A 14,365-nucleotide genomic window follows, 5' to 3' on the forward strand; every position below is an offset into this window, starting at 1 on the left:
TGATGAACACACAAGATGCCCGCACATGAAAACACAAGGTGCCCGCACATGAACAGACAAGGTGCCTGCTGATGAACACACAAGGTGCCCGCACATGAAAACACAAGGTGCTCGCACAAGAAAACACAAGGTGCCCGCACATTAACACACAAGGTGCCCGCACATTAACACACAAGGTGCCTGCACATGAACAGACAAGGTTCCCGCTGATGAACACACAAGGTGCCTGCACAGGAAAACACAAGGTGCCCGCACATTAACACACAAGGTGCCCGCACAGGAAAACACAAGGTGCCCGCACATTAACACACAAGGTGCCCGCACAGGAAAACACAAGGTGCCCGCACATTAACACACAAGGTGTCCACACAGGAAAACACAAGGTGCCCGCACATTAACACACAAGGTGCCCGCACAGGAAAACACAAGGTGCCCGCACATTAACACACAAGGTGCACGCACAGGAAAACACAAGGTGCCTGCACATGAACACACAAGGTGCCTGCACATGTACAGACAAGGTGCCTGCTGATGAACACACAAGGTGTCCGCACAAGAAAACACAAGGTGCCCGCACATGAACAGACAAGGTGCCCGCACATGAACAGACAAGGTGCCCGCTGATGAACACACAAGGTGCCCGCTGATGAACACACAAGGTGCCCACACATGAACAGACAAGGTGCCCGCTGATGAACACACAAGGTGCCCACACATGAACAGACAAGGTGCCCGCTGATGAACACACAAGGTGCCCGCACATGAAGACACAAGGTGCCCGCTGATGAACACACAAGGTGCTCAAACATGAACAGACAAGGTGCCCGCTGATGAACACACAAGGTGCCCGCACATGAAGACACAAGGTGCCCGCTGATGAACACACAAGGTGCCCGCACATGAACAGACAAGGTGCCCGCTGATGAACACACAAGGTGCCCGCACATGAAGACACAAGGTGCCTGCTGATGAACACACAAGGTGCCCACACATGAACATACCAGGTGCCCGCACATGAACACACAAGGTACCCCCACATGTACACACAAGGTACCCACACATGAACACACAAGGTTCCCACACATGAACATACAAGGTGCCCTCTGATGAACACACAAGGTGCCCACACATGAACACACAAGGTGCCCGCACATGAACACATAAGGTGTCCACACATGAACACACAAGGTGCCCACACATGAACATACAAGGTGCCCGCACATGAACATACAAGGTGCCCACACATGAACATACAAGGTGCACACACATGAACATACACGGTGCCCACACATGAACACACAAGGTGCCCACACATGAACACACAAGGTGCCCACACATGAACACACAAGGTGCCCACACATGAACATACAAGGTGCCCACACATGAACACACAAGGTGCACACACATGAACATACAAGGTGCCCACACATGAACATACAAGGTGCCCACACATGAACACACAAGGTGCACACACATGAACATACCAGGTGCCCGCACATGAACACACAAGGTGCCCACACATGAACATACCAGGTGCCCGCACATGAACATACCAGATGCCCACACATGAACATACCAGGTGCCCACACATGAACATACCAGGTGCCCACACATGAACATACCAGGTGCCCACACATGAACACACAAGGTGCCCACACATGAACATACCAGGTGCCCACACATGAACACACAAGGTGCCCACACATGAACATACCAGGTGCCCGCACATGCCTGATGTACACAGGTGAAGGTAAAACCAAGAGAAACATATTTTTCAATAAGCACAACATGGTGTCTCCTGTTTCACATTATTCTCAGTCAGACACATTTCCTATTTTGGCTCTTCCTACTAACATGATTGATAATAATTAGCAATTTTTAAAATGTAAATCAAAAGTGTTGAAACAATATTCTGCTCTTTAGAATCATTTTCTTTAAAGCAATATAGAAGTCAAGTCTGAAATACACAGCATTAGTACATTTCAGATTTTCCTAGAAAGTTTTTTTAATCCCTTTAATGATCACAATTACACTGTCATGATACGTATTTCTTAGAAAATGCAAATAAGGCCACTTATTTTTGTCCTGGGTGAGGTTATCTTCCCCTGCCCATCACAACAACAGCCATTTTCTGTAGGTAGTCATATGTCCTCAGCCTTAAAGGGATACGGAACCCACATTTTTTTCTTTCATGATTCAGACAGAGCATGCCATTTTAAGCAACTCTCTAATTTACCCATAATATAAATTTTTCTTTGTTCTCTGTATCTTTATTTAAAAAAGCAGGAATGTAAGCATAGAAGCCGGTCAATTTTTGGTTTAGCACCCTGGATAGCGCTTGCTGATTGGTGGCCACTAATCAGCAAGCGCTACCCAGGTACTGAACCAAAGATGGGCTTGCATCCTGCTTTTTCAAAAATATACCAAGAGAACGAAAAAAAAAGATATTTGGGGGTCAATTTATTAATGTGCGAGCGGACAATTTAGCGTATCATGTCCGCTGCACATCGCATACGCTGTCGGCATTTATCATTGCATCAGCAGTTCTTGTGAACTGCTGGTGCAATGCCGCCCCCTGCAGATTTGCGGCCAATCGGCCACTAGCAGGGAGAGTCAATCATGATTTCTGTCCGCCGCCTCAGAGGTCTTTAGACCGCTGCTTTATAACTTCTGTTTCCGGCGAGCATCATGCTCCGTACGGAGCTCGATAAATTGACCCCTATGAGTAAATTTGAAAGTTGCTTAAGATTGCATGCTCTGTCTGAATCATGATAGTTTAAATTTGTATTCATTGTCCCTTTAAACCGCCTCCTCAGATTAATCCTCTGGTGGGAGTGAGATCACCATGCTTGAGGAAATGCCTAGGGGCAAAGGCATAGTGAAGTGGGGGGCCATCTTTCAGAGACCATATGCCAGCCCCCTCCTTCAGTATATAGCGCGGCACATCGTTTCTCATTTGAAAGAGGTGGGTCTACCTAGGATGTAGGCACTTGTCATAAAATGGGGTAATACACTGATCACTTTGTGTTAATAACTAAATATAGACTATTTCATAGACTCGCCTAGACAATTTGGAAACAATCTCTTAGCAATCTGAGCACAGTCAAGAGTTAACATTCACAACTTCTCGAGAAAAATATTTAGTATACAAACTGAGCCTTCCTGTTGTGTCTGCCTGTTTAGTTTAATTTAAATACTCACTGAGACACCTATGCAAAACATCAGCTTTTTTAGACATTAATCACACACACTGTTAGGGGGCTCAAATTCTGCCCCCCCCCCCCCCCTTGTGCCATCAGACTTTTACTTCTAGTTTTAATTTCTTATATAAAAAAATTAACTTACAAGTACACACTTAACGGCATAGTTTGAATTTTGCTAATTTCTTTAGGGCACTTTAACATTTCACAACAGTAGATTGTCATAATAAACAAATGCATGATAAAAAGACAATGCAATAGTCTAAACTTCAAATGAGTACTATATTTTTTTCTAACAAATTTAAAAGTTATATCTATTTCACCCCCCCAGTTCCATGTGACAGCCATCAGCCAATCACAAATGCATATACATATATTCTGTGAATTCTAGCACATGCTCAGTAGGAGATGGTGACTCAAAAAGTTTAAATATAAAAAGACTGTGCACATTTTGTTAATGGAAGTAAATTGGAAAGTTATTTAAAATTGCATGCTTTATCTGAATTGTTAAAGTTTAATTTTGACTTGAGTGTCTCTTTAACTCCTTAATGACAACTGACGTACCAGGTACGTCATGCAAAAACGAACAGTTAATGACAATAGACGTACCTGGTACGTCAGTTGTCTAACAGAGTGCTGGAAGCGATCGCAATCGCTTCCAGCAGCTCTCAGGGTATTGCAGTGATGCCTCGATGTGGAAGCATCCTGCAATACCTTTTTAGAAGACTCCGACGCAGATAGAGCCATTCTGTGGCCCTCTCTGCACCGATAGCGATGGTGCTGTTCGTTGGTGGGTGGGAGCGTAACAGGGAGGCAGGTGGGCGGACCATCGCTACCCGGCATCCGGTTCCTGTAAGTGCAATGTGCACGCCGGGTGCCGGGAGCATGCAGGAGGGCCTGCGGGGGAGCGCGAGTGTGTGTGCGTGTGTGTGTGTGCGTGCGCACTCATTAGCCACTGACACCAATGAGGAGGGAGAGAGGGGAAAAAAGATTTAAAAAAATTAAATATAAAAGGATCTGGGAGGGGGATGGAGGTATTGTGGGGGGCTTCTACACTACAGAAAAAAATAAAAAGTGCAAAAGAAAATAAAATACTTTTGTTTTTGGGGGCAAACAGTTGTCTGCCAGTACCCAAGATGGCTGCAATTAGGTAGGGGAGAGGGTTAGAGAGCTGGGGGGGGGGGATCAGGGAGGTTGGGGCTAAGACAGGGGTCCATCACAGCTAAAATATTTTATTATTTTTATTTAAAAAAAAAAAAAAAACTCCTTTTATTTAGTACTGGCAGACTTTCTGCCAGTACTTAAGTTGGCGGGGACAATTGTGGGGTGGGGGAGGGAAGAGGGCTGTTTGGGAGGGATCAGGGGGTGGGATGTGTCAGGTGGGAGGCTGATCTCTACCCTAAAGCTAAAATTAACCCTGCAAGCTCCCTACAAGCTACCTAATTAACCCCTTCACTACTGGGCATAATTCACTTGTGGTGTGCAGCAGCATTTAGCGGCTTTCTAATTACCAAAAAGCAATGCCAAAGCCATATAAGTCTGCTATTTCTGAACAAAGGGGATCCCAGAGAAGCTTTTACAACAATTTGTGCCATAATTGCACAAGCTGTTTGTAAATAATTTCAGTGAGAAACTTAAAATTGTGAAAAATGTAAAGTTTTTTTTTTTTATTTGCTTGCATTTGGTGGTGAAATGGTGGAATAAAATATACCAAAATGGGCCTAGATCAATACGTTGTCTACTACGCTACACTAAAGCTAAAATTAACCCTACAAGCTCCCTAATTAACCCCTGGGCATAAAACACATGTGGTGCGCTGCGGCATTTAGCGGTCTTCTAATTACCAAAAAGCAACCCCAAAGCCATATAAGTCTGCTATTTCTGAACAAAGGGGATCCCAGAGAAGCATTTACAACCATAATTGCAGAAGCTGTTTGTAAATAATTTCAATGGGAAACCTAAAGTTTGTGACAAAATTTGTGAAAAAGTGAACTTTTTTTTTTATTTGATCGGATTTGGCGGTGAAATGGTGGCATGAAATATACCAAAATGGACCTAGATCAATACTTTGGGATGTCTATTAAAAAAAGATATATATACATGTCAAGGGTTATTCAGGTTTTCCTGACAGATATCAGGGTTCCAATGTAACTAGCGCTAATTTTGAAAAAAAGTGGTTTAGAAATAGCAAAGTGCTACAAAAAAAGCAAAGAACATGTAAACATTGAGTATTTCTAAACTCAGGACACCCATTTAGCATGGGTGTTTTTTGGTGATTGTAGATGTGTAACAGATTTTGGGGGTCAAAGTTAGAAAAAGTGTTTTTTTCCATTTTTTCCTCATATTTTATAATTTTTTTATAGTAAATGATAAGATATGATGAAAATAATGGTATCTTTAGAAAGTCCATTTAATTTCGAGAAAAACTGTATATAATATGTGTGGGTACAGTAAATGAATAAGAGGAAAATTACAGTAAACACAAACACAGCAGAAATGTAAAAATAGCCTTTGTTATTAAAAGGACACTGAACCCACATTTTTTCATTCATGATTCAGATAGTTAATGACATTTTAAGCAACTTTCTAATTTACTCTTATAATCAATTTTTCTTTGTTCTCTTGCTATCTTTATTTTAAAAGCAGGAATGTAAATCTTAGCAGCCAGCCCATTTTAGGTTCAGCACCATGGATAGTGCTTGCCTATTGGAGGATTACATTTACCCACCAATAAGCAAGCATAGCCCAGGTTCTCAACCAAAATTGGGCCGGCTCCTATGCATCACATTCCTGCTTTTTAAATAAAGATTGCAAGAGAACAAAGAAAAATTGATAATAGGAGTAAATTAGAAAAATAGGAGTAAATTAGAAAGTTGCTTAAAATTGCATACTCAATCTGAATCATGAAAAAAAAATTGGGTTTAGTGTCCCTTTAAGGGTAAGAAAATTGAAAAATAGTCTGGCCATTAAGGGGTTAATAATGTTTTAAAGTAATATTTTACTACATCACCTTATCTGGCATTATGTGGCAGTGACATATTTTGCATTACATGTGGTGCCCTTTACCTAGCACAGTTAACTTACTGTTATACATTCTGTTAAAGGGACAATAAAGTCAAAATTAAACTTAGCGGGACATTGAACTGCTATGCACAGCTACAAAAGAATAGTAACTCCTCACTATGTCTTATCCTGTTCCTGCAGCTCTGTTCAAAACAGTTTTCCTGTTTTAATAGCTTAAAGGTGCCAGATACTGAAGCTCCGCCTCTTTATACTGGGCTCCGCCATCTTGGAGCTCGAGTATTCTCCCAGCCTTTGACAAACGCAGTGCACACTCACAGATCAGTGATATTGCCCACTTTTGTACAGCTTTATAATTTGCTTGGAGTTAGTGTGCATGATACATCATGTAAGCGTTGCATTTTTTACACAGTTTGACAGTTACAAAAATTATATTTAAAAACAAAAACAAAAAAAACACTCAGTAGTATAGAACAATGCAGCCAAAGCAAAAATGTACAGCTCCTGATCTGCATCATACACCCTAACCTGAAGCACATTATGCAGTTGTCAAAAATTTGAAAGCCTCATTTCTATGTAAATGCACACTACTTCAGTCACAGTATGTGAGAATGCCTGTGCTCCAAGATGGCAGCCCCAGTCCAAAGAGGTGGAGCTTCATTATCAGACAGCATTTTAGGGGTTAAAATTGCAACGTGACTTTAAAGAAAGTTGCACCAACAGGGGGGAAATCAATAGCATAGTGAGTAGTAACTATTCTAGGGTAGTTGTGCAGAGAAGTTTAATGTTCCTTTAAATGGATCATATAGAGCCAGGTTTCTCAACAGCCGGGCCGTGGCCCAGTACCGGGCCGTGATAGCCCTGCTGGTGGGCCCTGACCTGTCATGCCCCCACTGCACACTCTTACCCCACTGCACACAACGGGCAGACAGACCAATCAAGGCCCCAGGAAAACTGTCTCACACTGACCCAAATGTATTCAAATTTATGCAAATGAACATGGTAGCCTCCCTGCCCTTACCCCAACAGGCCCATCAACCTCCAGAGCCAGGACCCCCAACATTAAGGGCCAAAGAAAGGGCCCCCAACCTCCAGGGCCAGACCTCACACTCCATGGCCCTCACAGCGACAGACCCTCGGCAGGACCCCCACACTCCTAGGCCCCCACTAAACCCACACTGAACTGCTTAGTTACTGATAGGGCAAATCCCTGCTGCTTACTATATATATATATATATATATATATATATATATATATAAATAAATAATAAAACTACCGGGCCCTGGACATGTCCAGCTAAAATTTACCGGGCCTTGAGGTCACTTTGGTTGAGAACCACTGATATAGAGCAAACAATTTAAAACAACTTTTATCATCAACGTTACTTTTTTCTTGGTACCTTTTTTTTAACAGTAATCGTAGGCGAGCTCAGTAGCATGCACGTGTCTTTAGCCATTTGTCAGCAGTGTTTGCAACAATGTTTATAGCAATGTTACTTACATACACTACTGCCATAGAATGCAACAGACACTCCACGGAAGTAGAGATTGCAACTATGTATAATATTGCTATAAACTTTGTTGCAAACTGCTGTCAGATGGCAAAGGACACGTACGCACTCCTGAGCTCACCAAGGATTACTCTTTATCAAAGGATACCAAGGGAACAAAGCAAAATTTATAATAGAAACAAATTTGGAAGTTGCTTAAAATGACATGCTTTGAGGCAGAAGATACAGGAAGGCCAAAATGGCCCCAACATTTTAATGAGAATATACAACAGATTTTACGATGTGAGGAGAGAGGCCATATTGTGAAAAGAGCTCACTTCACCTCAGCTGTTTTCGCAAAAGAAATGCTATCACTAGATGATGCCCACTCAATACAATAACACTGTGTGGTGTATGATATGTTGTACAAAGTTTGCGTAGAAGTGGAAGACTACAAGCTTATCGGGACGATTTACAGATTGCAGAGAACTTGATTAAACGCTTTCATGCAACTATTCCTTGATGGGAACTTGTGACATCATGCCAAGAATTGACAGCCAATCAGCTGTTGATATTGCACCTCCGGCCGGAGGATGTAAAGAAAAGATTATCACAGTAGGGCAATCCAACTTTTTTGATGAAAAATTAGCAGCCGGCGGGCAGACAAAACAGAATAAAAATGTAAAAGTGACACTGCATGAGAATGATTTCAGAAAAATCTGCTCTGAAGTCTTCAGCTAAGGTCAACATTGAAGTCTTCAGCCAAGGTCAACATTGACATTGATGATCTAGAGGAATTTATAAGCAGGCCAGCTCCAAAAGATGTCACTATAAAGTGTGTAATAAAAATGGGACAGGAGCGCACTGGAACTGGGCATGTTTCCCAAATATTATCTTCATATAGAAAAAGAGGACAGCAAAAAGATATTTCTTTTAGCTGCAAGAAAAAGAAGAAAATGCAAGACCTCAAATTATTTAATTTCTATGGACCAAATTGACTTGTCAAGGGAAGGAGAAGGTTATATTGGCAAGCTTCGATCTAATCTTAACAGTACAAGCTTTACAGCCTATGATAGTGGGATTAATCCTTTAAAAAATATGTCAAATGTACAACTCAGAGAGATTCACCAAGAACTTGCTGCTATAACTTATGAGACAAATATCCTGGGCTGGGTTTCATGGGACCCAGGAAAAATACATTAAAGGGCCATAATACCCAAATGTTTAAACACTTGAAAGTGATGCAGCATAGCTGTAAAAAGCTGATTAGAAAATATCACCTGAACATCTCTATGTAAAAAAGAAAGATATTTTACCTCAAAAGTTCCTCAGTAGCCACCTCCCATTGTAAAGGATTTCTAAGCAGCATTTTAGTGTGTTTGTCCTGGGACATCTGAAGGGACTAGCATCGTGCACTCTCATATTATTTCACCAATCAGGTAAAGGAAGCTTACTATGAAATCTCATGAGAGTTAAGTGAAATCTCATGAGATCACAGTAAGAGTTCATGACCTCAGCACTGGTGATGCTGATTGGCTGCTGTTCATTTATTCATTTTTTTTAATTTTTTTACCTACAGCTGGGAGCAGCTGAGTATAACTTTTTACACAGAACTTACTCTGCTGAGCTGAGGAGATTGTGAGGTAAAATATCTTCCTTTTTTACATAGAGATGCTCAGGTGATATTTTCCTGTCAGCTTTTTACAGTTATACTGCATCAGTTTCAAGTGATATAGCATATGAGTATTATGTCCCTTTAACTATTCCTGAAATGAACAGTAATGGGGAAAGAATTTCCATCAAGTCACAAAATGAGCAAGAATCTCTCTTGTCTCTGAAGAAGGCCAGCAACCCAACTGTTGTTCAACTAGAAAGTAAAAAAACTATTTTGAACACTGAGACAATTACTTATGAATTAAATTTCAGTGGATGAGGCACCCAGAAGTCTGTGAAAAATTTCAAGCTTATTCACCCCAATTATCCTGAGGACACAGTGATGCAATTTAGTCGCAAGGACAACAACAAATTTAACATGGACTTTAAATACCCTTTGTCCCCATTACAGGCATTTTCTATTGCCTTGTCCTGCTTGGATAAAAAATTTGCCTGTGAATAAGATGCTGTGAGAACCAATAACATCAAACAGAGACTTTTTTCTGTATTAAATAAAGTTCTAAACTTTTTCATTCATTAAAAAAAAAAATTAAAAAAAATTACATGCTTTATCTGAATCATGAACATTTAAGTTTGACTTTACTGTCCCTTTAACAATAGCTGAATCTGCCCAAGGAACCTTTTTTTAAATTAGTGGGCAAACCCTGGAGTACCCTTTATGCCAAGCTTGTGCATACTAGAGATGTAATGGACTTGGGTAAACTGATGGACTTGGGTAAACTGAAAGCCAAACCGTGTCAAACAAATGGACATTAGATCATGTCTGTTGCAGGTTTGCTTTTCTTTTGCTGTGTAATTGTTACTGGCTTATGCAAGAGGCACTGTGTGCTAAGGCTGACCTGCAATAGTCACCTAGAAGGAAACTAGTTTATTTTACACTGTCATTGTTTTTGTTGTTGCATAGGGAAATCCCCAGCACATGACTTATTGCAAGACAAACCATGAGATCAATGGGCAGCTGAAGCAATCACAATACAAGGTTATATATGTTTTTTTATTTCACCACAAACATGAGTGTTGTCATGTGATATACCTGGCTGTCAACATAGGCTGGCATTGTTTGTTCACACTGATACAGCAAAACATTTCCTATCAAATAACCTTGTAATTATGTCTGTTTCAAAATATTTTAAAGTTTGCTTAGTAATATTAATGTACTTTTTCCTGCTTAAAGGGACAGTAATGCCAAAATTAAACTTTCATGACTAGATGGGGCATGCAATTTTAAACAACTTTCAAATGTACTTTTATCATCAAATGTGCTTTGTTCTCTTGTTATTATTTGTTGAAAGCTAAACCTAGGAAGACTTATAGGGGTAGATTTACCATTGTGTGGACGGACATGATACGCTGTAGTGATCATGTCTGTCGCACATCGATAAATGCCGACAGCATACGCTGTCGGCATTTATCATTGCACAAGCAGTTCTGGTGAACTGCTTTGGCAATGCCGCCCCCTGCAGATTCTCGGCCAATCGGCCACTAGCAGGGGGTGTTCATAAAACTGATCGTATGTGATTGGGCTGATTGCTGTACCGCTGCTTCTTAACTCCTGTTTCCAGAAACAGAGGCATTGGGTCCAATACGGAGCTTCTTAAAATTGGCCCATAGGCTGATCTCTAAGCCCTTGAATGCCACCTTTTATCTCAGTGCATTTTGACAGCTTTTCACAGCTAGACAGTGCTAGTTCATGTGTGTCATAGAGCTAGCAGTGATTGGCTGAAATGCAAGTCTGTGAAAAAAACTGAGATGAAGGGGCAGTCTGCAGAGGCTTAGATACAAGATAATCACAGAAGTAAAAAAAATATTAAAACAACCGTGTTGGTTATGCAAAATTGGGGAATGGGTAATAAAGGGATTATCTATTACCCCAATGTCTCTTTAAGGCCGAGCTTTCCAAACTTTTCATGTTGGTGACACACTTTTTAGACCTACATCATTTGACGACACAGTAATTCAGTTGTACTCGCAAACATTAAACTAACTTGTTTTAAGAGATACGGAAACATACATAAATTATATAATAACGAAATGTATTTACAAGTAACAGTATGTATCTGCAAGAATTAAAAAAAAAGTTTAATACCACCAATAGCTACTTACTATTTTAATGGGATGTATGAGGTTGATGGGATGAACACAGTTTCTGAATATTTGGTGGAATATTAGCTAAAGACACTCGCATTTCATCATCAAGCCGCCAATGGGAATAGTTTCAGTTCCCACTGAGCTGCGCCAATAGGTTAAGATGATCTGTGACCCATTAGGTATGCGTAGCAGACAGGCAGAAAGTCGGAAAGCAAAAAAAATGTAAAAAAAAAAATATGTGAAAAAAATGTTAAAATTTTTTAATTAAAAAAATGTTGTGCTGAAGCAGGGACACACCTACACACTGCCGCCGACACACTAACGTGTCACGACACACAGTTTGAAAAGCACTGCTTTAATGAAATGCTTGTTAATCTGTTATCTGCAAGGGAGGGCTGTAAAGCATTAGAGCAAAGGTTACAAGTACAGGTCAATTTCTATATATACACAGTATATATACGGATGGCGGTTTAGGGGTTAAAAATATAGTTGAGGTATTTAGGTATTGCAATGTGGGTGGCCGGCGGTTTAGCGATTAATAGTATAGTTTAGGTATTGCGATGTGGGGGGTGGCGTTATATACTGTATATATATATATATATATATATATATATATATATATATATATATATATATATATATATATATATATATACAGAGGTTGAATAATTTGCCAAAGAGCTAGTGGTCCCATGAAATGTCTTAGTCATCCACTTTATTAACTTCATATTTTTGCGCTGTTATTAGGAGAGCATAAGCCCCCCTCTCTTTATCACTATATAATACATAAATGCTCCAAGTGAGCACATTTGATAGTCTCCTGTTAGAGAGCAAAAGATAGAAAAGAGAGAAAGGCAGAGGGAGAGGAATGGGGAGAGAGAGATAGAGAAAGGAACAGAGAGGGATGGAGGGAGAGACACAGAGGGAGAGAAAGGGAGAGAGAGACACACACCGATGGAAGGAGAAAGAAACACACAGGGGAAAGGAGAGAGAGAGAGAGACACAGAGGTGGAGAGAGAAAGACATACTCACACACAGGAAGGAGAGAGAGATACACAGAGGATGGGAGAGAGACACACAGAGGAAGAGAGAGAGACAGATGGGGAGAGAGAGAAACAGAGGGAGGGAGAGAGAGCCACACAGAGGAAGGAGAGACACACACAGAGGAAGGGAGAGAGGGATACACAGAGGAAGGGGGAAAGAGACACAAAGAGGAAGGAGAGAGAGAGACACACACAGAGGAAGGGGGAGAGAGACACACAGAGTAAGGGGGAGAGAGACACACAGAGGAAGGAGAGAGATAGAGACACACATAGGAAGGGAGGGAGAGACACAAAGGAAGGAGAGAGGGACACAAAGGAAAGGGGAGAGAGACACACACACAAAGGAAGGGAGAGAGAAAGAGAGAGAGAGACACATACAAAGGAAGGGAGAGAGAGACAGAGGAAAGAAGAGAGAGAAACACACAGAGGAAGGGAGAGAAAGACACACAGAGGGGAGAGAGAGACACACAGAGTAAGGGAGAGACACATAGAGGAAGGGAGAGAGACACAGCGGGAAGGAGAGAGACAGACAGGGGGGGAGAGAGAGAGACACACACACACAGGGGAGAGAGAGACACAGAGAGGAGAGACACACACACACAGAGGAGGGGAGAGAGAGAGACACACAGAGGAAGGGAGAGAGAGACACACACACAGGGGAGAGAGAGACACAGAGAGGAGAGAGACACACACACACACAGAGGAGGGGGGAGAGAGACACACAGAGGAAGGGAGAGAGACACAGCGGGATGGAGAGAGAGACACACAGAGGGGAGAGAGAGACACACAGAGGAGAGGGAGAAAAAGAGACACACACAGAGGAAGGGAGAGTGACACACAAATGAAGGGAGAAAGACAGAAAGATGAAGGGAGAGAGACACAGAAGGAGAGAGAAAGAGAGACACACATAGGAAGGGAGAGACAAACACAGAAGAATGGAGAAAGAAAGACACAGTGGGAGGGGAGACATAGAGGGGGGCAAAGATATACAAACACAGTGGGAGGGAGAGAGAGAGGAAGAGACAGAGGAAGGGGGGGGAGTGACACACAGAGGAAGAAATAGAGAGAGACAGAGGAAGGGAGAGCAAGAGAGAGAGACACAGAGGAAGAGAGAGGGACACACAGAGGAAGGGAGAGAGACACAGAGAGGAAAGGAGAGAGATCACACAAGTCATCTATGTGTAGCCACCAATCAGCAGCTACTCAGCCTATTTAAATATGCTTTTTAACAAAGTAGAATGAGAATGAATTAAATTAGATAATAGAAGTAAAGTGTTTAATATTGCATTCTCTTTCTAAATCATGAAAAAAACAATTTGGGTTTCATGTCCCTTTCATTTTCTTTTTTTTTTTCTTTTTCTTGATCTTTCAGTACCAATTTGCTAAATACTGTTAGAAGAAGAGATCGAGGCACAGAGGAAGGGAGAGATAGACAGATGGGGGAGAGAGAGAGAGACACACACACGAGGGGGGATTGGGGAAAACACACACAGAGGGAGGGAAAAAGAGACACAAAGAGGGAGGCAGAGAGAGACACACAGAGGAAGGGAGAGAGAGACACAAAGGGAGGGAGAGAGACAAGGGAGGAGAGACACAGAGAAAGGGAGAGAGAGCACAGAGGAAAGGAGAGAGAGCACAGAGGAAGGGAGAGAGAGCACAGAGGAAGGGATGGAGAGAGAGACTCAAAGGAAGGGAGAGAGAGAGAGAGACACACACACACAGAGGGGAAGACACAGAGGAAGGGAGAGAGAGACACACAGAGAAAGGGAGAGAAAGACAAAGAGGAAGGGAGAGAGAGACACACACAGAGGGGGAGACACAGAGGAAGGGAGAGAGAGACACACAGAGA

General features: G+C 41.8%; 1 pseudogene; it reads left to right on the forward strand.

The window, feature by feature from the left end:
• The first annotated feature begins 8,251 nt into the window (after positions 1–8,251).
• On the forward strand, positions 8,252–9,827 carry LOC128658219 (tubby protein homolog; annotated as a pseudogene).
• Positions 9,828–14,365: the final 4,538 nt, after the last annotated feature.

This window comes from Bombina bombina, chromosome 4, assembly GCF_027579735.1.
Source record: "Bombina bombina isolate aBomBom1 chromosome 4, aBomBom1.pri, whole genome shotgun sequence".
Lineage (NCBI taxonomy): Eukaryota > Metazoa > Chordata > Amphibia > Anura > Bombinatoridae > Bombina > Bombina bombina.